The 10,486-nt window shown below is 47.3% G+C and overlaps 1 protein-coding gene across 1 annotated transcript in view; it reads right to left on the minus strand.

Annotated features, from left to right (window-relative positions):
• LOC103763062 (vascular endothelial growth factor receptor kdr-like) overlaps positions 1 to 7,692 on the minus strand; it is an 85,832-nt gene extending 78,140 nt beyond the window's left edge. Inside the window, exons 1-2 of the mRNA XM_018083295.2 lie at positions 7,651 to 7,692; positions 1,692 to 1,819 (exon numbers count right to left, since the gene is read on the minus strand). The gene's annotated coding sequence lies outside the window, so the exon portion shown is untranslated. The remainder of the gene's footprint in view (positions 1 to 1,691; positions 1,820 to 7,650) is intronic.
• Between the last annotated feature and the right edge of the window lie 2,794 nt (positions 7,693 to 10,486).

Genomic DNA, 10,486 nt, shown 5'->3' on the forward strand with positions numbered 1-10,486 from the left:
GCTGGAAGGGACCCACGAGGATGATCGAGTCCTGTCCCTGGTCCCCTCAGAGCAGAGCTCAGTCCCTGCCCCTCCTCTGCCCCTGCCCAGGCAGTTGTACCTGCAGTGAGGTCTCCCCTCAGTCTCCTCTGCTCCAGCTGAACACACCAAGTGCCCTCAGTGTCCTCACACAGCTTCAGATCAAGGCCCTGCACCATCTTCATTGCCCTCCTTTGGACGCTCCCTAATAACTTAAAATCTTTCTTATATTGTGGTGCCCAAAACTGCATCTATGTCTGTGCCCTGCCCTCCAGCTGCTCTGCCTTGAAGGGGGAAAATCTTTTTGGGACTGTTTTCTGTGCAACTCAAAAGGGAGATTTCGGTGGAGATTTCATTCTAGCAGCAAGATAAAGGGCTTCAGTTTGTGTTTGAAATTACCAGGGAGAATTTAGCTGGCAAGCAAGGAGAGCAGGACTGCCCATAAATAAGGGAATAAATGTGGAGGTTGGAGTTCCAAGGCCACACTGAGTCTCACGTGACTGAGAGTACTCTCCAGCCATGAATTTGTTTGAAGCGGGCTGGAATAAGATGGGGATGTTTCATTTTTGTAGCCAGAGAGGGAAGGTGATAACACTTATCCAGGCTAAAGTGATAAGCTATAACTGGAGAAGAGCCTTATTTCCCCCTTTTAACCCCTGCTGACAGAATTTAGAAATGGAGGTCTGCTGCAGCAGTAAGGCCCATGCTGTCCCTCTGCACGTCTGCTGGAAGCCTGCCATGGGTCTCAGCAGGAGTCTCTGGGATTCCATGTGCTGTCTCCCAGGAGAAGGAGACATCTGAGGCATCCAGCTGCTAAGAGGAGCAGAGGTACTCAGACCCATCTCCCAGCACAGCACGAGCCTCTCTGCGTGTGCTCGGCTCTCACACCATGTCCAGAACAGCCCCATCTCCCATAGCCCCTCAGAAGGCTGGAAACGGGACAGGGGATGAGCTCTTGTTCCCATCAGGATGGCTTGAGCGTTCAGCCCGGAATGGGAATGGAAAGGCACATAACTTAGGAGGAAAAATGCAGGACTGGAGCCAGGAGGCCTATGTTCTGTTCCTCACTCCATGTCAGGCTTCTCTGGACAGAAACTCTAAAGCCCTTCAGACGAGTGACTAGACCTCCATCAATTCAGGAAGCCCCAGACCTTAAATTTCCATTTTTATTATCCAGAACAGCCTTGGCCTCCACAGACATTTCTGTAACCTTGACATTCAGGTGTAACTGCTGCCAAAGGGGTGGATGCTGCAGCCACTTATTCCCAAGGCTGAGACTTGGTTTAAATTGATGAAATGACACAAAAATGGGCAACTGTTCTGAGGAAGTTCAAGGTACAAAAGAGAGAAGCTTTCACAAGAGAGCGAATAACCAGGTGTTATACAAAGAATTCTGAAGAAAAATAGTGCTTTGTCACCTACCTTTGCCAATTTATGGAGGAACACCAAGCCACAAGATCAGAAATATATGTGAAAAACTCAGCCTAATCCCCCAAACACCTGTGTACCCAGTGTAATAGTAACACTGCAAGACCAGGCCCCTGCTTCTGGATTTTCAGTGTCTTTGCTGGTTTTTTTCTGAAACTTACCCAGCTTCATACATCTTAATTTGTGTTTTTACCCACTGTGTTGGCAGCCCAGACCTCTGAATTGAGCTTCTCTGAAGGACTCACCTGGATAAGCCTGGGTCTGATGTCTGGCGAGGTGACACGGCAGGGGACAACTACTGTTTTCTTGTCATCCAAAAGGTAGATGATTTCGGGATGCTCCGGGTGAATCTCCACAAATGGATTCCTGTAGTCTGCAGGGAAAAGAACACTGATGTGCAAAACTGCTCATTTACTGCTCAGTTGCTGGGAGGGCACTGCAATCTGAGCAGTTAAACTGCCCAAAGGGCTCACTGGGGCGTGTGACGGGACACCCACGCATGTCCTGCCTGTTTGTAAATGCCAGTGTCACATCGGGATTAGAGCCAAGGACCAATGGCTTGGGATCTAGCCCCATATCCATCCAAAAATTGCCCAGAATGGCACAGATTTCTGTGTAAATACATGAAAAACTCCATGGACTACCAAATCAAGATGCCAGTGCTACTTCTGGGTGTTAGGAGCCCTCTTGTCAGTCATCCAGGGGTATCAATGTGTGTTTCCTGACTGATCATAATAGTCTTTGCTCGAGGAATGTCATGGAAATGGGTAAGTGCTGTCACTTGGAATTAACCTTCAAAGGATTAGCTCGGTGCAGAGCTGGAGCTCCTTTGCTCCATAATCCAAACCAGTTTCATTCACAAAGCCTGACAACAGAGACTGACACAGGAGAGTGGGACTGTTGCCTTTTGTGGTTTTGAGAGCCTAATTTTAGCTCTGAGAACTGGCAGTAGGATTCTTAGGAGACAAAATATACCATCATGATGAGGGCAAGCGTTGGTTGGAGCTTCATGTGTGTCAGAGGCCACACATGCGGTGAAGACCATGTTTTATAAAAGGCTCTTGGGGCACTGTGCAAGTACCAGAGATGTGGGACTAGTGTGGGCAGCTGTGACAAGGGGCTGATCAGGAGCACTGAACATGAGGCAGTAAAAGAGCAGGTAAAGAGCAGAAACCTGGATGATTTCCCTGCTTTCTAAAACTGTCCTTTCATGCCAGCTTTTATTCCGAGCCATTGGTTTATTGTGACTGGGTTGCTCCATAAAAAGACATGTGCTTTGGAGTAAGGGCATTGCAAGAAACAATAGGTGAGAGATATTTTTGGAATTAAAAAATTAGACTTGTAATGTCCCCACATTTAGGAAGTTCAGATACCTATCTGAACTTTCTGGTTAGGCAGGAGCTGGTTCTAATCAAGCCTGGGGCTGAGAAACCAAATCTCCAGACCACAACTCTGTGGGTTGGTCCAATCCCTAAAACTAATAGGAAATATTTATACTCAGTCCAGTGTCTCGTTCACTTTCCCAAACAGGTCTCTTAAATTCTTCTGTTGAGTCACATTATGAGAATGTGTTCAGTGTTTGTCCCTGAGCTGCTCAGTTCCTCTGCAGTCCTGCTCTCTAGCTGAACCACACTTGGAGGTATCAAGTGTGACAATGCTTTGATGGCCAATTTTAAAGCTTGTGCATATGGTGAAAGGACTTTCTACTTAAAGGAAGACCCTGGACTATTAATAGAAGATCCTTGGATTATTTGTGATAGGAAAAAGTAGAGAAAGTAGATTTTTGTGTATTTGCAGCAAACACTAGGAGTGCAAAAAAGTGTCAGGGGAAATGCAGTCACAATTATTTCTAGTCCTGTGGAGAAAAAGAGAGAACAACGAATGCGCCAGTGTGGACAAGGGTATAGCCAAGAGGAAACTTGCTGGAAAAAAAGGAGCTTCTTGATCCCAAACTGTTCACAGTTCTGGGTCAAATTTTGACTGAAAAGATGGGAACACTGAATATAAAAATATTTGTGCCAATATTTTTAGAGGGAATTTCAGAATAGCACTGTTTGTTTCAAAAGTAACATAAAAAAAAAGGCAGCTAAGCACATGTTAAATAATCCTAAAGTGTTGGAAAGTATTGAACTGTGCAATGATTGATATACGTTAGTCAAAACAGAATAAAATTTCTCAAAAAAGGCAGTTTCTGGTTATAAAGGTTGGGTGGGGAAAGGGAGGGATGGCTTGAACTGTAATTGTTAATTGCTGGTGGATGTCAGGTCTCATGGGCTTTATTCTCACTGTGTTTTGAAAAAAAAAAAAAAGAAAAGGGTTTTATATTTTATGGGTCCTTCTCTTTCCTAAATAAGTGGGGTGTCCTAGAGCCCTGTGCAGGCTGTAATTTGTGTTATGTCAGGGCTTTATCCAGTTTGTAGCCTGAGCCTAAAGAGGGTTCTCTGTCTACCAAAGGGCTACCTGTATTCATCTGCAATACTGGGGCTCTTAAACATGGTGGGATACCTGGGCTGGGATACCTGGGCTGGGATGTGTGCAGGGGCGAGTGGAGCAGCTCCTGCTGCTGTGGCAGCTGCACAACTACAGGCTTGACATCAGAGCTTAAACAGGAGGGTTTAGGGCTGCACTTTGGCCATCAGTGGAGAGTGACCCTGGAGTGAAAGGGACAGGCAGCTGCAGGGGAAGGTCAAGCACCTGGGTATGTCCATGAGGTCAGGGAGGCTTTATTTTCCTCCCTAATTGTAAAACTCTGTGCAAAAGGAAAAAACAATGTCACAGAATCTCAGAATGGTTTGGGATGGAAGGGACCTTAAAGACTATCCAGTGCCACCCCCTGCAATGGGCAGGGACACCTTCCACTATCCCAGGTTGCTCCAAGCCCCATCCAGCCTGGCCTTGGACACTTCCAGGGATGGGGCAGCCACAACTTCTCAAGTATCTCAGTCATCAAGCACTAAAAGCCCCAACACACAGAGAACAGGCAAACCTGGTGTGTCCTGCTGCTGCTCGTGCTCCAGCTGCTCCAAAACCCCTCCTGAGCAGGACCAGGCATACTGGGAAGGAGAGGCTCTGAGCAAAGAGCCTTTCCCAGCAGCTGGACTGTTCATTAACAGATAAGCAAATGTAAAGTGGCTCAGCATTGGAGCTTAACAAAATGACAAAGAATAAATTCTGAACTAATCAAGTGCCAGCTGATACCTCTGTTATGGTTTGTGCAGACAAAAAACGGATCCTTCGTGAAACTCCTAAGTAGTTCAGACTGACCATGGCGTGGAAAAATGATCTGCTGGAACACTGGGAGTGTCACTGCCAGCTTTACAAACATGTCCACCACCTTCAGTTCATCAGCAGTCAGTTAACTCCTTGTAAAAAAGTCTCTCAGAGACTGAACTTCTTGAAACCAAAGGGAGAGGGTCACTTTTCTTTAAAAATGATAACAGCCTTAAGGAAGATGTAATTCCAGGTGGTATAAATCAACTGCACTCAACTGGTACAATTTGGAGAGCTGTGGCATGAGAGATGCAGGTGTTGTCCTCTCCACAGTCACCAGCACTGAACTCCAAGGGAAAAATTCCCAGTGAAGAAACACTTCATGAAAATAGAGCATTTCCCCGTAGCTTGGTACATCTGTTCCTCCTGAGCTGGGAAGGTGATATATCCTAGGAATCTTATCTCTAAAGAAACACCCATCAATTCCCATAGGATAAGTAAAAAGAATGATTTACTGTGGGCTGCAGAGCTCATTATATGTGGAGAAAGACAAGAGATGAAGCCCATTAGGGATTTATCAGCTGCAGCCCCAGCTCAGAGGCAGGGGAAAGGCTCCTTCTCTTCTGTGTCAGACTGGCTGTCGAGCTCCCCAGGTCAGTGGAAGTTTGCAGGAAGCTGCAGCCAGGCCAGGGTGTTACTGTTTACCCAGCACAGCTCGGGAGGGAACACAAACAGCAAAGCCAAGGAAGCCGTGGCAGGGGGATGGAGGAGGGAAGGGACCTGCTGTCCAGCCCTGGGGACAGCCAGGCAGGGAAATCAAACGCTGCTCACAAAAGCAACTCAAAGGTCAAGTGCCTACAGAACATTGTTTTCCTTCAGGCAGTGAAGCCCTTTATGTTTAGATTCTTGTTCTGTCCAGGAGGAAATTAATTGCTGCTCGGGATGAGCTTTGGGAGGGTCCCTTTTAGCTCAGCAGTGTAACAGCAGTTCCTGGGAATGCTCAGCTCTCCCCTCAAGTCTCTACAGGGAGAGCAGGGACACAGATGCAGGACTGCCTTGTCTCATGGTGACATGTGCTCTGTGTTCAGAGTTACCTGCAGTACAGGTAACTGCCTGCCAGGAGGGAGGGAGGCTGTAATTCTATCACGGAATGATTAAGGTTGAAAAAGTCTTCCAAGACCATCGAGCCCAAGATGATCCCCATCTTGTCACCCAACCCAGAGCACTGAGTGCCACATCCAGCCCTTCTGTCCTGCACTATTTTTCTGTGCATGCACAACACCTCTGATGCAGCAAAGAGTGCTCCTGGTTAGTGCAGATGGACAGAACTTCCCACCAGAGATGGACCTACTCTGCAGATTTTCAGCACAAACACCTGTGGGCAACATCATCTCCACTTACGCTGGAAAACTGGAGGATTTTGAACATGTGGCAGCCCAGGGAGAGGCACGTCCAGTACTGACTCACTTTCCATTTGCTACTTCTGTCAGGTCAGACACAAATTCTGCTGAGAATTACTGGACCTTTTTTTTCCAGCACATCCCAAACCACTAGGCATTCAACAGACTGGCATTTCTTATTTTAAAAAAGTTAATGCCTAAACTTGACACAGTTCCTTAAGATAAAGGCAAAGCTCTGTGTTGGCGTTGTGGTGCAGTGTTGAAAAAAAGAGGAAGAGCAGCAACATCAATTCTGCTGTCCCAGAAGTCAAAAGCAGGCTGGAGGATGGACAGTCCCAGCTCTGTTCTGTCGAGCTCACTTGCCATTTGAACCCCACTGTCAGAGAGACCACAGCCCTGTCCTGCCACCTGGTGAAGCTGAGGGACCTAAAACCCCTCAGCATGGCACTCAGGGTATTGTAGATTCTGTCTCTCCTACAGCTCTTTACTTTCCAGCACTCTGTCACCTGCTTGTGTCTGAAACATCCTCCTGAGACACACACACACAGGATTTTGTACAGGATTTGGGGTGTTTTTCGTTTCTGCTCGCGTTTCCTGCACCGTGACAGCAATTTGTCTCATGATATTTGTCTCACACCTAAAGCAGTGGAGCTGATATTGCCTCTCCCTTCAGGTGCTGTCTGTCAGCCCACAGAGATGACAAGCACTAAATGGCCTTTGAGGAAAGTCATTCACGGCTCTTCATGTCCGTGTAATTCCTGAACAGTCTCATTTTACTTCTCACTTTGTTCCACCTAAAGATAATTCTCTTGCCCTCACTCTTTATTCCCTTCGTTCAGCCATACCTAAACTGGGAAGCCTGGGCAGAGTTTTGCAGGTTCTTTAAGTTCACGTTTTGACATAATCCCCATGAAGTCTGTCTTCATCAAGGTCAAAAACACCAAGAGGAGGTTTTATAACCTGTTCTTTACAGTAATGGGAGCATTAGCAGTGAAGTGACACTTCGGTCAGAGCATTTTGGAAAGCTTCACAGGGAAGTTGCCCGGTCTGCTGAATTTCCCCTGGTAACCCATCAAAGCGTCCTTTAGGTACAGGAGTAACTCCTATAAAGGAACTTGTTTTGAAACTGGATCTTTGAAAATAAAAGACCTTTCAGTTTAGCAATGAAAAGAATTGGTGGTGGAATGTTTAGATTAAACAGAAAGCAGAATATTTTCTCTTTAGGCAAAACAAAAGTGAATGCAAAACCCCCAGAAGCCATTCTGAGTCAACATGAAGCATTCTGTTTTGGTCAAATGAAATGCAATCTTCCCCTGGAGATTACTGTAAGAAACATAGGAATATTTGTAGAGAAAAAAGATATTACTTTCAAAAGTGTTACTTGAAAACTGTAGAAGCAAAATGCTTCTCACTGCCAAACAAATAAAGGCAAAATGGAAAGATTTATGTATAAAAAAAAAAAAAACACAAAAAAGAATTCTCCATGCTTTGGCTGGAATTATGTCTCAGGTAGCAGGAGAATTTATAAATTCTGACTCCTCACACCAGATTTTAGGCAGGCTTTGAGTTTGTAGAAAATATTCCCTAGCTTTACCTGAAGTCCCTTTAAGAACAGGTCTTAGTTGAGTCCCATTAAGAGCAGGTCTCCCACATTAGCTGCTGCTGCCAGACCTTGGGGAAGGCTCAGCAACTCCTGAGTGAATAAGGAATGGGAAGGAAGAAGTGAGGGAAGTGTGTGTGATTTTGGCTGTTGGGCTTTCATTTAGAAATTCTCCATCAGTGAGGAGGGGATTGGTACATTCTCCTACTGGGCTGTCAAGAGCTGTCACTGACAGTACCAGGAACATCTGCTGCTCACACAACATCGGATCTTACAAGGCTGCTGCACTTAAGAGACCCCTTAGGATACAATTTGAAGATACTGGATGTCTTGATTCAGAATTAAAAGCATCTTGCTTTTCCTTTGGATCCAGCCCTTAGTCCTTGAGGAACAACAGAGAGGGTCCTGCACAGTGGCACAACCTGTATTTCCATGTGGTGTGGCCCTGACACTGTTAACTGGGATGTGGTGCCAAGCGCTTCTACCACTCCATGTGGGACACCAGTTTATCTGCTGGGCTCCCTCTGAGCAGACAGAGCAACCTTTACCTATCTCAGCTTGCTCAGTGTCTGGCAGCAAGTGTAGCTGTCTCGGTGTCTCCAGCGTGGAAGAAAGAAGAAATGCAGCTCCAACCCTATTCCCCCTGGGATATCTTGGGGAAAGCACACCAAGGCCCAGTCCAGGCTGTCAGCCTGGCCCTGCATTTCTGCTTCTCACATGTGCATTATCTCTGTGAACTCTCAAGAGAATTAAGGAGGCAGAAATCAGCTTCAAAGACTATCAGAACCAAAATATGATCTCATGTGAGGGGTGTTTCCATGCACTTCCATCCTCTTTAGATTTCTCTTGGTGGGGAGGGGGTGGAGACGATGAGGTTTCACATCTCTGGGCTGTGCCGGTCGATACAGAAGAGTCTGTGGCTGATATGACACTCTGCCCTGATGCAGCACTTGTACCAGCTCTCCTCACTCTTTCCAGTAGCAAGGGAGAGCTCCTGCCCTTCCCTGGGGATGCCTTGTTTCTGGAGCTGACCAGCAGGACAAGTTGCTGGGATGCACCCTCTTTTTCCTTCAGAATGGCCTTAACAGGACTTGTGTTCCCCTATAGAGTCTGTCTTGCTTCAGATTTGATTTGCAGTCCTTTTGCTCTGGACTCCTGGCAGGATTGGACTGTGGCTCAGGCTGGCAGTGCTGGTGCCTTCGTGGTGTCCACATGATCTTTAACAGGAGCTAGCACTCAAATTCTCTGCAGGGGTATCTTCGGGGTGCACTGTGCTCCTGTGAATATCAGTGCTGAAAACCAGATGTCTGGAAGCAAATTGCTCCCTCAGACCTGCCGTGTTCCTGACTCATGGTAGCACTGAGGTGGTGAAACACCAGCAGCTGATGGCTCTAGGTGGGGAGACTGTTAAAATGCTCCCCAGTTTCTGTGTTCAGAGAGTGAGGCACAGGCACCAACAGGAGCTGGGGAATCTCCCCCGCTGTGCTCGGACCCTTGTGGGAGCCAGCACTGGTGTACTGGGCTGACACACAGCTTTTTGTGACAACTATAGTCAGAGGAGGTGGGACTTGTGTTTCTGAAGTACTTATTTGAGAACCAGCCCTATTACAGGCAGAATTATTTCAAGAAAGAGAATAACAGCCCTGCTTTAGACTAGAGGGTGCGTGTTGCTGGCCCCATGTCTGCAATGAGGAGGTGTCTCCTTTAGTCCTACAGCTCTAGCAAAGCAGTGCTTTTGGGGTATGGGCAGCAATCACAGCTTGGAAACCTGGGTGAACTTTTCCAGGTACTATTTGGCAAGATATGATCAGCTCCAGTCACCTCAGCAGTAAAGTCAGACGAGTTGCTGGTGGAGGGAATCAGAACCAAAAGGACTCGTGCTCCTTCCTCTGATGCCCTGCTGGAGTGGTACAAAGGGTGCAGCAAAGCCCTGACTGTGACACGGAGCTTGGGGCTGGAACTCAGAGCTGAGGCAGCGTGTGGGCTGAGGCAGGAGCTCTTCCAGCTGACAGCCCCAGGACTCACACTGTGAGACAGTTCTTTGCTGACAGTAACAGTATTTCAAATAGCTGAGAGCTGCAAATACTGACTCCTGTCTAGACTGGGGCCTGAGATAGCCCTTTGGGAAGGTGGAACGAATCTTTGCTTGATTTATCTTTTCTTCCTCCTTCTCTAAGCCATGTTGAATTGTATATGTGCCCTACTGTCCTGGTTTCAGCTGAGAATGGTATCTATCTGTATATATATTAGAAGACAGGAAAGGCAATGGGCTGTTGGAAAATGTGGGACCATGCATGATGTAAATGATATGGAATAAGTGGTGGATGCTGTCCTGGTTTTATCTGAGATAGAGTTAGTTTTCTTCTTAGTAGCTGGTGCAGTGCAGTGCTATGGATTTAGTGTGAGAATAAAGCTGAAAACTGATGGAAGCATTGTCTGTGTTTTCACAGAGTCTGCCCTTTCCTTTGTCACAGGGATCCCAAAGGCTGGAATAAAGGAGTGTGTTCCTCACGGGGAGGTGTCTGTTGGGTTGGGTGATTGCAGAAGGCAGATGGAAGCAGATGACACATCTGGGTGGCTGTGGCAGCATTTGCCGTGGAGATGCCGAGCACCTGAGACACCCTGACGTGGGCTCCTGCCACCCACGTGGGACACCCTGACGTGGCTCCTCCGTGGGCACCAAAGGCTTGTCCTCACTGCCCTGTGAGAGCTGGGTCAGCAGGGACATCGTGTCTGTGCACTGAGGGGGGGCTTCCCCCACCCACCCCGTGCTCTGAGAGCTGTCTGGCTGCTCTGCCTGCCCAGGGCTGGACCAGACACTGCCTTTCCC

Source organism: Manacus vitellinus, unplaced genomic scaffold (assembly GCF_001715985.3).
Source record: "Manacus vitellinus isolate BGI_N305 unplaced genomic scaffold, ASM171598v3 scaffold_62_pilon, whole genome shotgun sequence".
Classification (NCBI taxonomy): domain Eukaryota; kingdom Metazoa; phylum Chordata; class Aves; order Passeriformes; family Pipridae; genus Manacus; species Manacus vitellinus.